General features: G+C 40.6%; 1 long non-coding RNA gene across 1 annotated transcript; it reads right to left on the minus strand.

The window, feature by feature from the left end:
* Positions 1-6,032: 6,032 nt before the first annotated feature.
* LOC137181974 (uncharacterized) lies at positions 6,033-8,551 on the minus strand. The gene is made up of 2 exons (XR_010928215.1): positions 7,852-8,551; positions 6,033-6,522 (listed from the first exon to the last, which is right to left on the minus strand). It is a non-coding gene; the product is annotated as an uncharacterized lncRNA (long non-coding RNA).
* Between the last annotated feature and the right edge of the window lie 1,386 nt (positions 8,552-9,937).

Raw genomic sequence — 9,937 nt, forward strand, 5'->3', positions numbered from 1 at the left:
TATTCAAAACCCCCCCGTTGTTTTCACAACTTTGAAGTCGCCCAACCTAATGGAGACTGCTGGATCTAACTGTACTCAACTGTAGTTTACTGAATGTACTGAACGTTCACTGAATCTGTGTTTCTCCACAATGACATATCCATTCATTCGTAAATCGACAGCGTTTGGGAGTCTCCGAGCAACGCTGTTCCGGTACGTGAGTCAACCTCTGTGTCATTGCCTGGGAAACCACTGGTAGCGTGGCTCCGTTAAGGAATATGTTTGCGTAGCGAGTGGGAAAGAGCGAGGGGCAGAGAAGTGACGGTGGATGTGAGCGGGGCAGAGGAAGAGGTTAGTAGTAAATTGTCAGTCTGGCAGTAAATGTACAGTACAGACTACAGTGAGTCAGTTAATAAATGCTAAAAAGTCAAATCTGTTGTTTCCCCAAATGCTGGGAAAAGTAAAGGGGGTTAGCTCCAAAGTTAGCAACAATGGGTTAGCCTAACCTCAAGACACAAAACAGAGAAATACAGAACAGAGAAATGTGTGGCTGCCAAGTTTACTGTGCACTCTGTCCCGTTACAAACCAATGTAATGATGTAAATAATGTTTTTTCAAAGAGTGTTGAAGCACATCAGCTCCTCATCATGTCCGCCCCTCAGCACAGGTAGCTCTCTCTCCTACATCGTGTTTACTGTGTTGTTGTTTTTTAAGCTCATGTCTCGAGAGGCCCCTGGAGGCCCGAAACCCAGAGTGTAAGCACAACCTGCATGCACCAACAAATAGTTTTAAAAATATTCGTATGAAATAAATACTCGTAAAAACCCACTATTTGTGCTTTACCAAATACCATAGTCGGATTTGGCTCTACCCCAAGTGTGTGCCTTCAATACACTGGAGGTTTTCTAAACAACAGCATTGCTGTGGGCTGTTGTCAGGATTCAAACAAGTCAGATTTCACTTGGGGGGGAAAATTTAAGAAGACTTTTTGTTTTGCGGCTGTTTTCAGGAGATAAATGACAACCTGAATGATGACCACAAACACCAACAGACTGCAAAACAGTTTATGAAGAAGTTATCTAGAATATAAAATCTGTCCTGCTGCTAGAGCATCATTTTAGGATTGCCTGGAATACTGTTGCAGACAAGGATCCAGCATGACTCAGACTTCCAGGGAGACTGCTCCATAATCAGAGGGCTTGCCAGTAATCATAACACACCATCTGGGATCTGGGTGCAATGATTTCTTTAATAGGGATGAAGAGGCTAACAGGGACAAGAAGCAACGGGTCTCCCTGCCAGGACACCGGTCCAGAGGAGGTCTCACCAAGTGCCAGTCCAGACCCATCAACTCACATGAATAATGCTGGAGAGTTGCCTGTGGTCATTGTCGTGGCAGGAGTGAGCAGCGAATTGTGTGTGCAGAAGTGTCTTTGAGTGTGTGCATGCATTTAAGTGTGTGCACTATATCAGCAGGTGTGAATATGGCCTGCATATGTGTATTAGGTGTGAGGAGTGATTAATTGGGGCCCCAGGTGACACTGGACGCTGAGACATATTGTCAAAGCTGTGAATCCTCACTGGAACAGACAAGACAACAGCTATTCTGAGCCATCAAACTGAACATGTCATGACTGACCATGCCACTGGGAATGGTCAGACACTGAGAAGACGCGTCTTTGTGTATCTCAGGGCCCAGCGTGGGCAGGCTCTCGCTGGGCCTGTGTCCACTCTGGTGCTATATTGATGCCCACCATCAAAACAACTATTCCTCCTGAGCTCAGGATTTGGCAGATCACTCCCCACGGCACTCCATGATCTACAGAGGTTTTGTCAAGCTATACCCTGCACTTTAGACACGCTGTCACAACTTCAGAGCTTAGCACCTTTCAGATGCTTAAGTGAAGTTAATAATCAGCTTTAGCGTGAGTTCAAGTGAAGTGTGATGTGGTTTCCTAGAATCGTCCATTAAACTTTAACAAGAAAAGATTGACAAATTTTATATTCACTTGAAAAATGAATACATTTGCATTAGAGGGACTTCAAGACCTTGAAATTGATAAGATCTCTTCTAAGAATCATTAAGCAGGTTTTAAGAATTGTGAATCTGAGCAGTGAAATCCAATGAAAAATATCAAAGAAAGATTCCCTTTTCCACATAGCTTATAGATGAAGTTTTCATTAAATTTGTGTCTTTGAAAGTTCTTGTATATCATATTTGAATGTTTTATCAATATTTTTGGATTATAGGCTGAAATGTTTTGGCAAGAAGGCAAAAAACATTTTAGAAATAGATGCTCCCAAAATGTAGCAGAAGTTTTAATCACTTGTAATAAGCTGGACAGTTTTTGTTTTTTCATTTAATTACTATGAGATGGTATAAATAACTAATGGGGGGGGGGGTGAAAAATATTACCAAAAACATTTACCCAACTGGTGAAAGCAGCTTGTCACATTATGGCGATCTTTAATTCATCAAAATCCTCAAATAAAGAGAACATAATCTGCATTCCTACCCGAAAAAAATAAAAAGGGTTTCCAGGGACTGCTGTGCAACATTACCACCACTCTGACTCCATTTTCAGAAGTATAAAGCCTGCATTCTGTCCCAAAGGTATTGAAACCCTGCATAAAAGTGTTCTGTTATAATGCTGGCTTGCTGGCAGAATTAAAGTGTCTGGGTAGAGGAGACCTCTCAGACACTTTAAAGGTCTAGTGTGTAGGATTTAGTGTTATGCAGCAGTGAGGCTGCAGATGGCAACCAAATGAATACCCCTCCCCTCACCTTCCAAGCATGTAGGAGAACCTACGGTGGCCGTGAAACTCGAAAAAAAACAGAAAGGCCTTCTCTAGAACCAGTGAAATGCAGTGTAAATGGAGCTCCACCGTTACTGAACCTGTCTGCTGCAGAGCAGCAGCGGACTACAACTCTGCAGCAGAGAGATTTCCTCCAGCAGGTCAGTTCTCCTGTTAGGTCCTGAAGTTAGAACTGAATTCATATGAAAATAAACCAAGTTAAACACATTATTATTATAATTTTTCTCTGGCCAGGGGATGTCATTGAGCTACTCCTGCCCTCCTGCCTCACACATCCACGCCCCACTCTCCCCTCTCCCCTCTCAGCCTCTTACTCACTTTTTAGCATTTTTCAAAATTATGCAGTGGGTGGAGTAAGGATCAGACATGGGGATGAAGTTACACTTTAAAGTCTGTGTAAAGCAATAATAAATATGTGTTTTCAGGTTGTCACACCATAGAAAAATGTGTAATTAACCACCCAGCCAAATTTGAATGAAAATGAATGAAAATCTCCAAGTATATAAAATAGGTTTCAAAATCCTAGAAAAATAAGCAGTATTCTCTGCTCTGAAAGTCTGGGGGTGTCTCCGCTGTAGGCACTGACAGCACAGCCCAACTGAACAGCGTCTGAGTTAACAACGCTCACACCACACTCCTGTATAAAAATACACAATTTAAAATAGGTGTAAGACAAGTAACATGGTTTATTTCCACTGTTTAGTTTGGAACATATTTTCTATGTAATATGGAGTAAAAATGTAACTGAAATGACTAGTTAACACCAGTCATTGTTATGTTGAATGATCATCTTTTTCAATGGAGTATGGTGCACATAACGTTACTCACTTTGCAGCTTTATTGTGGCCATCACCCTTGGAGCAAAAGCCTCTCACGTCATACATTTTGGTGAAGTGCTGCCCAGCAAATGCTCTCCCTCTGGCCGGGGACCTCCCAGCTGCAAAGCTGGTGCTGAAGCTGAAGTCACTGGTGGCTCCACCTGTCAACGGATGCTGCAGCTGAGTTTAAAATAACTCCTTGAGTACTAACGTTGACCGAAAAATGTCCCCATTCACCAGTAACAGCAGGTTATCCAAAGTGAACCCCACTTGTCTCTGATAAAAGTTTGTAAAACTACCCGGTATAAAAATAGTGACTATAAGTATGTGCGCTCTAGTGTTTATAGAGTGGGGGAGGGGTCATGCTAGTTACCCCTCTATGTCATAGAGCCACCATGTCAGGCCCGCCCAAATAATCCTGAACCCAGAAATGGTGAAAAACACTTTAACGCTCTGACTCCACAATTCAGTTCTACATAGTTCACAGTCTTTTCACATGTTTTCAGTTTTGTTTTTAAATGATCAATTGTTTTTGTCTTGTTTTTTATGAATGCAGATGGGGATTATTGATGTATATGTATTTGTATTTTATACAGAGGTTCTGCACATGATGAGTTTACATATGTGCGTCTTCTTGTTAGTGTGTAAATAAATTGGTCACTTATCTGGTTGTTGCAATAACAGAATGTGATGTATTTCTTCTTATGACTTAATCTTCTTTACTACTATTTTTCTTACTATTATTTGTCTTTTTGATGCTGTTTTGATGATTTGTATCAGCTGGTTGTTAATCACCAGCAGGTCCATGGCTGCTGTTTAATAGGGGTCACACCCACATATGTCTCAGAAATGCTGAGGAAAGCCTAGGGCTGAAACGCGTCAGTTTCCTTCTGCTGCTGTGCATTACTAAAAGTGTTACATACTTATCTGTGAGTGCTGATGACTTCATTTGCTATTTTTGGATACATTCAGCACACACTGTACTCTAGCCGAATGAGGAGAGAATCGATATGCCGTTGGCTCCGCGAACAGGATTTAGCTCCAATTAGATTCAATTTCCAGGTGTCATGCTTAAGATTATTTTTCATTTGACGGAGTTGGGGTGTGAGAATGTCATAAGCACAGATGGCAAGTGAAGGAGATGGACAACACAGGGCACAACCTTGGTATTATCTCCTGCAGTAACTGGATTGAGGAACTTTGTTGAAATTTGAGGTTGTTGAGATTGATTTTGTCCTCCAGAGAAAAGTTCAAAGAGGGGACAAGTTTTCTTTTCATTTAAGTCAAACCACAGTGTTTGAGGGGAACGGTGGTATCTGTGCGTATAAACCAAACTATTTGCGCTGACAGCTGATGATTTTATATCTTCACATCTCACTCAGTCTCCATCCATCGCACCACCACACAGTTTCTATTACTTTTCCTCTCTTCAGGCACTTTGGCTTTCGCTTGCTATCGCCTGCGCAGAAATGGCAGAATACAATCATTCAATTTCTTTTCTTTTTTTTTTTTCTTTTTTTTTTTGCCTTGGGTGAACACTCCTATTCCCTGTATGGATGGAGACCATTACAGATCAGACAGCGCACAGGGGAATGTGTCACACTGGATCGTCAGCACAGAAAGTCACAGGTGGGCACATGACAAGTCATTAAGTGTCAGCTCTGTCCCCATGTAGGAGGGAGTGCCCTGGGTCAAATGGAGACAGTGACTGTAGAAGTGTAGCAGAGACAGACAGCGATCATAACAGGCCTAATGGGCAGGACTAATGGTGCAATGGGCTCCAATTACAGGCCTCTCTGACAGCTGCTCACCACCACTCTGGCTTCACCTGCACTGGGAGCGCACAGCAACCAACGGCCAGCCAGTTGAGGACATTGTTAGCTCACATAGAGTTGCCTGCCTGGACTCCCTGCTGGAAACAATGGTCCACTGCACACAATTTAAAGGCCTCACTGTGCATGGAGGAATTTTGCTTCATGAGCGAGGGGACTTTATTCTTTATCTGTGGTTGACGTTCTGTGAGAGAGGTAATATTTCAACCCAGTATCATGGCAGTTTGTGAAACACTCACGAAATTTAATCTATAGATTCACGTAGAAGGACACGAATTTCCCATTTTTTTCATAACACTCGGCATGACTTTCAAACTAATGTATTTCAATTGAAAGAATCTTTCATGCTTGCACCACGTATGACGCTGTGAGCATTAGTCTGGTGGGCTGACCGGAGGACTTGCTGCCGGGAAATATTTTCCTCATTGTCACCGTCTTAAGGTTTTAATGATATTTTTAAGATTTCTCAATACAAAAACACAAAAGTGTCCTTGATAACTCAACAATACGATTACATTACATTATGGTTAGCCTACATTACCCATGATCCTCAGCCATCATTACTATGGAGATGAAGACAGTCAGCTTTGTTACCCATTACAAAACCTTTATTTATTGAAGCTTAGCGAAAGTTCAGTCAGGAAGACTATCTTTTGCATACCAGGCGTTATTTTATTGCTTGTACCTCCTTGTCATTCTCATTTCTCACGCATGCTCAATCATTTCCTAGCTGTTGATGCACAGGTGCGTAGTTTGACTTTCAGCTTTCACCAGCTGAACACTTCTACCCAATAGCACGGCGACACATTTTCATTGTTAATCTATCATCTGGTTGCTGTCTTTTTAAATATGTCTCTTTCTCTCTGCTTTGGTCTGGCATGCTGCTGTTATGTGTGCCCCTCCATGTCCCCATCTCCACCCAGGCTCCACAGGATCGCTGGTACCATCACTTCATCAGCTATCAGCCTCATCTCAAGTCATCTACCAACACCACCACCAGTGTCTGGACTCCATGCGGGGCTCTATCTCATGGCTGCCTCAGGGATGATGTCCTTGTTGAGTCCAAGCACATCTATCTGTATAATAAACATTATCTTTTCTCATTAAATGGTCTCTACTGATTGAACTATTTTACCTACTATTTAGTTTTAATTACTGCATTTATTCCAAACAGATCTACCTATCTATCTATCTATCTATGTTTGGAATATGTCCGGGGTTCTCATTTTGAGATTTCTTTGTTGTACAATGACATTTCTTCTTAAATTGTGACTTAAGCAAAATCTCATAACAGTCAATTAAAACAACGACATTGGTAATATTTCGTAAGCAGTATGCACACAATAACCAAACTTTTTCTGGTTATGTCAGGATACTGCATCCTTGAAGCCCCTTTGACCCTCTGGCTCAGGTGACGTCACAGAGCTCACAGGCTATAAACAACAAATTACAAACAACGTAACCGGCTGCCATCACTTTATTGGCTGAGGACCTTCAGTTGTGGGGCTACAATTTAATAAACATCTAGAACACAATATGCGTAATTAAGATACAAATGTATCTCTTACATAACAAGGATCCACGGTCATATTTATACAGTATATTAGTATATGATTTGTCTCTTTGTGTAATCATGTGCAAATAAGTAAAAGCAAGCAGCATGACTGAATTATATGTGCATGAACTTTACTTTTATTATTCACTATTGTGAACTTTATTATCCCGCTTTACCTATGTAGCCCACCTATTCCTAGTCCTCCACCTATTCTAGTCAGGGAAGGGCCCTGAGTTCTTTAAATCAGCTTACTTAATGTACAATAAGTAATACTTAGATGTTACTCTGTTTCTCTTTTGTTTATATATACTTTTGTATTTGTCTTGGGTTCCTATATTCACTAATAATGAACTGTATTACACTTATTAGGCTCACTTTTATTTAACCATTGTATTAAATCTATGCACTGTAATCTACCTAATGAATTAGACTACTGCAATAAAATAGGTGTATCACTCCTTTAAACAAAACTGTCACTGATATCCACTGTTAAATACCTCTAGTTAAAGAAATGACCAAACATCACACTGGAAGTTGTTTGAGAAATAATGAACTTCTATTATTTACTTTTGCAAATTTCCCATATAAACAATGAGATAATATTTAGTCTCTTTCTTATGGCAATAACTCTCTTCAAATGTAAAACAAGGCACTCACAGTGAAATTTAGATTAGCTCTGGTTTAAATTTATACCCAAGTTTGTGGGCCCACATTCACCACACACAAGCCGGCAGGTATTCAAATAAAATAAAATAAACCCCATTGCCAGCCTGATTGAATGCATGGGAACGGAGAGGTCCCAAACTATTTGGCCACTTCACTCAAAAGAGCATCAAATAAAATGTGGTACCTTAGTCATGAAGCTTGACTCCAATCAGCAGTTTAAACCAGCCTCACGGTCTCCGGGAAGGAACAGGATACACACTGAAGTCCAAAGATGGCGGGTCCGGACCATGTAGTGAAAAGTCTCTCTGAGCGTTGACTTAGTGGCTCATGGCGCTGTCCGATAAATCCTCAGGGTTTCCACGTCGAAAAAGATTAACTAAAGCCTTTAGCATAAACTGGGTTAGCTACACAGTGGCTATAAGTCCATTCACTGTGCTAATGAATGCTAATAAACACACGTTCGGCTAATGAGCTAATAAACAAACAAACGTGAACAACTGTACATCAAACTTCGAGTAGAAGTATCTCCAGCTGCTCGCAGAAAAAATGTAGCATGTAGCATGTAGCCTGGCCTAGAGTGTCGGGTAGATAATCTCAGACACCAGCTACACATTTGTTTGTAAACACTGCGCATACATCACTACTCAGTCTGTCAAGTTACACAATTTCACTTACACTCTACTTCCTCTCTCTCGCTCTCTCTTTACATACACCTGTGTGATCCCACCCACCTCAACCATGGATGTATTATAAGAGCTGGATACCGGACTAAAAATGGCGCCCATTCAGTCCTATAGGAATTGCTCGCCTGGCGCATACGCCAAAAAAGTTTCTAGCTTCCGGGTTTGCTTTCGCGTTATGCGGCCCACTGAATGCGCGCGGTAGTGTTTCTCCCGCTGGCCCCTCATAGACTTTACATTCTGATGACGTCACGGATATTTAAATCGCTTTTCTCGGTTTGAGGAAAGTTTTACAAACATAAAACCTCCATGGATCAAAAGTTTATAATAGAAAGAGTCATAATCGACGTTGTTTGCAGTTCGAGGCGTCCTGTCAACAGTTTTACAGGCGTCTCTTTTACAGTGGTGGTCTATGGGGAAAATCCTTTTTGGGCCGCAGGGGGATTTTTCGCTGCAATACCGCGAGTGGCCACTTTGAAAAAATGGCTGCAAGGCTGAGCAGCAGCGCCCTATCCAGCTCTTATTATACATCCATGACTTCAGCTAATGAATGACCAGTATTAAACTCTCTCTGGAATACTACTTCTTTTACTAGCATGAACTCTTCAAAATAAAACAAATATTTATAACTATACATGTATATTTTCAAACTTATTTATTCCACTGAACCTTTTAATCTTTATCTAAAAGAAAAAAAAATCTACTATTTACACAACCCTGGAGATTTTTTTGTGTCTTCATGATTCTTGGTTTTGGGATTATCTATCAGCATGACATACACTAGTCCATTCAATCAGAATCAGAATCAGTTTTATTAGCCAATGCAAGCATACAAAGAATGTGTCTCAGTGTTTGCTCCCAAAAAACACAACACGGAAGAATAAAAATAGACAACAGTAAGGTAATAATAATGATAATGACATAAACAAAGTAATATCAATATTAAAATTAAATTGAAATTTTAAAATCTATTTACAGAATGGAATAGTAAAAGTTTTGAAATGGGATATAAAACTTGAAATGAAATGTTGACTGTACAAAGGAAATATGGACAAAGAAATGAATTGTATTAAATACATGACGATGACAAGAGCAAAAATTAAATGTTACATGTCGCTACATAATTAAATTATGTAGCTGTGGAGGTTGAATGCAATGAACAATCTAAAGTCCAGTTTGATGAAATATATGAAAGTGACATGTGCAGAGATTGAATGAGGGATGTGAAATGTAAAGTCCAGTTAGATAACACCGACCTCAACCCATTTATGAGGCCATGGTACAAAATTTCAAAGGCAAAGGCAGGTTAGGGTTAAGGAAGGGCATTGTGTTATGGGTGGACTTTTTGCATTCATCTCCGTTTTGGGACGTCTGCCGTGGGTGGGCTTCATTCCATTTCAAATTGCCGCCAGTCGGCGGCAATCACAACCATCCAAATCCAAACACCACTATCTCTGTTGTGTGTGAAGGGGGGACTCCATGAGCACACACAAAATCTTAATCAGTTTGAAATGAATTCAGTAATTAAAAGTAAATAGTAGATATAAGAGTAAATAAAAGTTTTGTAACGGGTAACAAAGCAGACTGTCT

The sequence above is a fragment of the Thunnus thynnus genome, chromosome 4 (genome assembly GCF_963924715.1).
Source record: "Thunnus thynnus chromosome 4, fThuThy2.1, whole genome shotgun sequence".
NCBI lineage: Eukaryota > Metazoa > Chordata > Actinopteri > Scombriformes > Scombridae > Thunnus > Thunnus thynnus.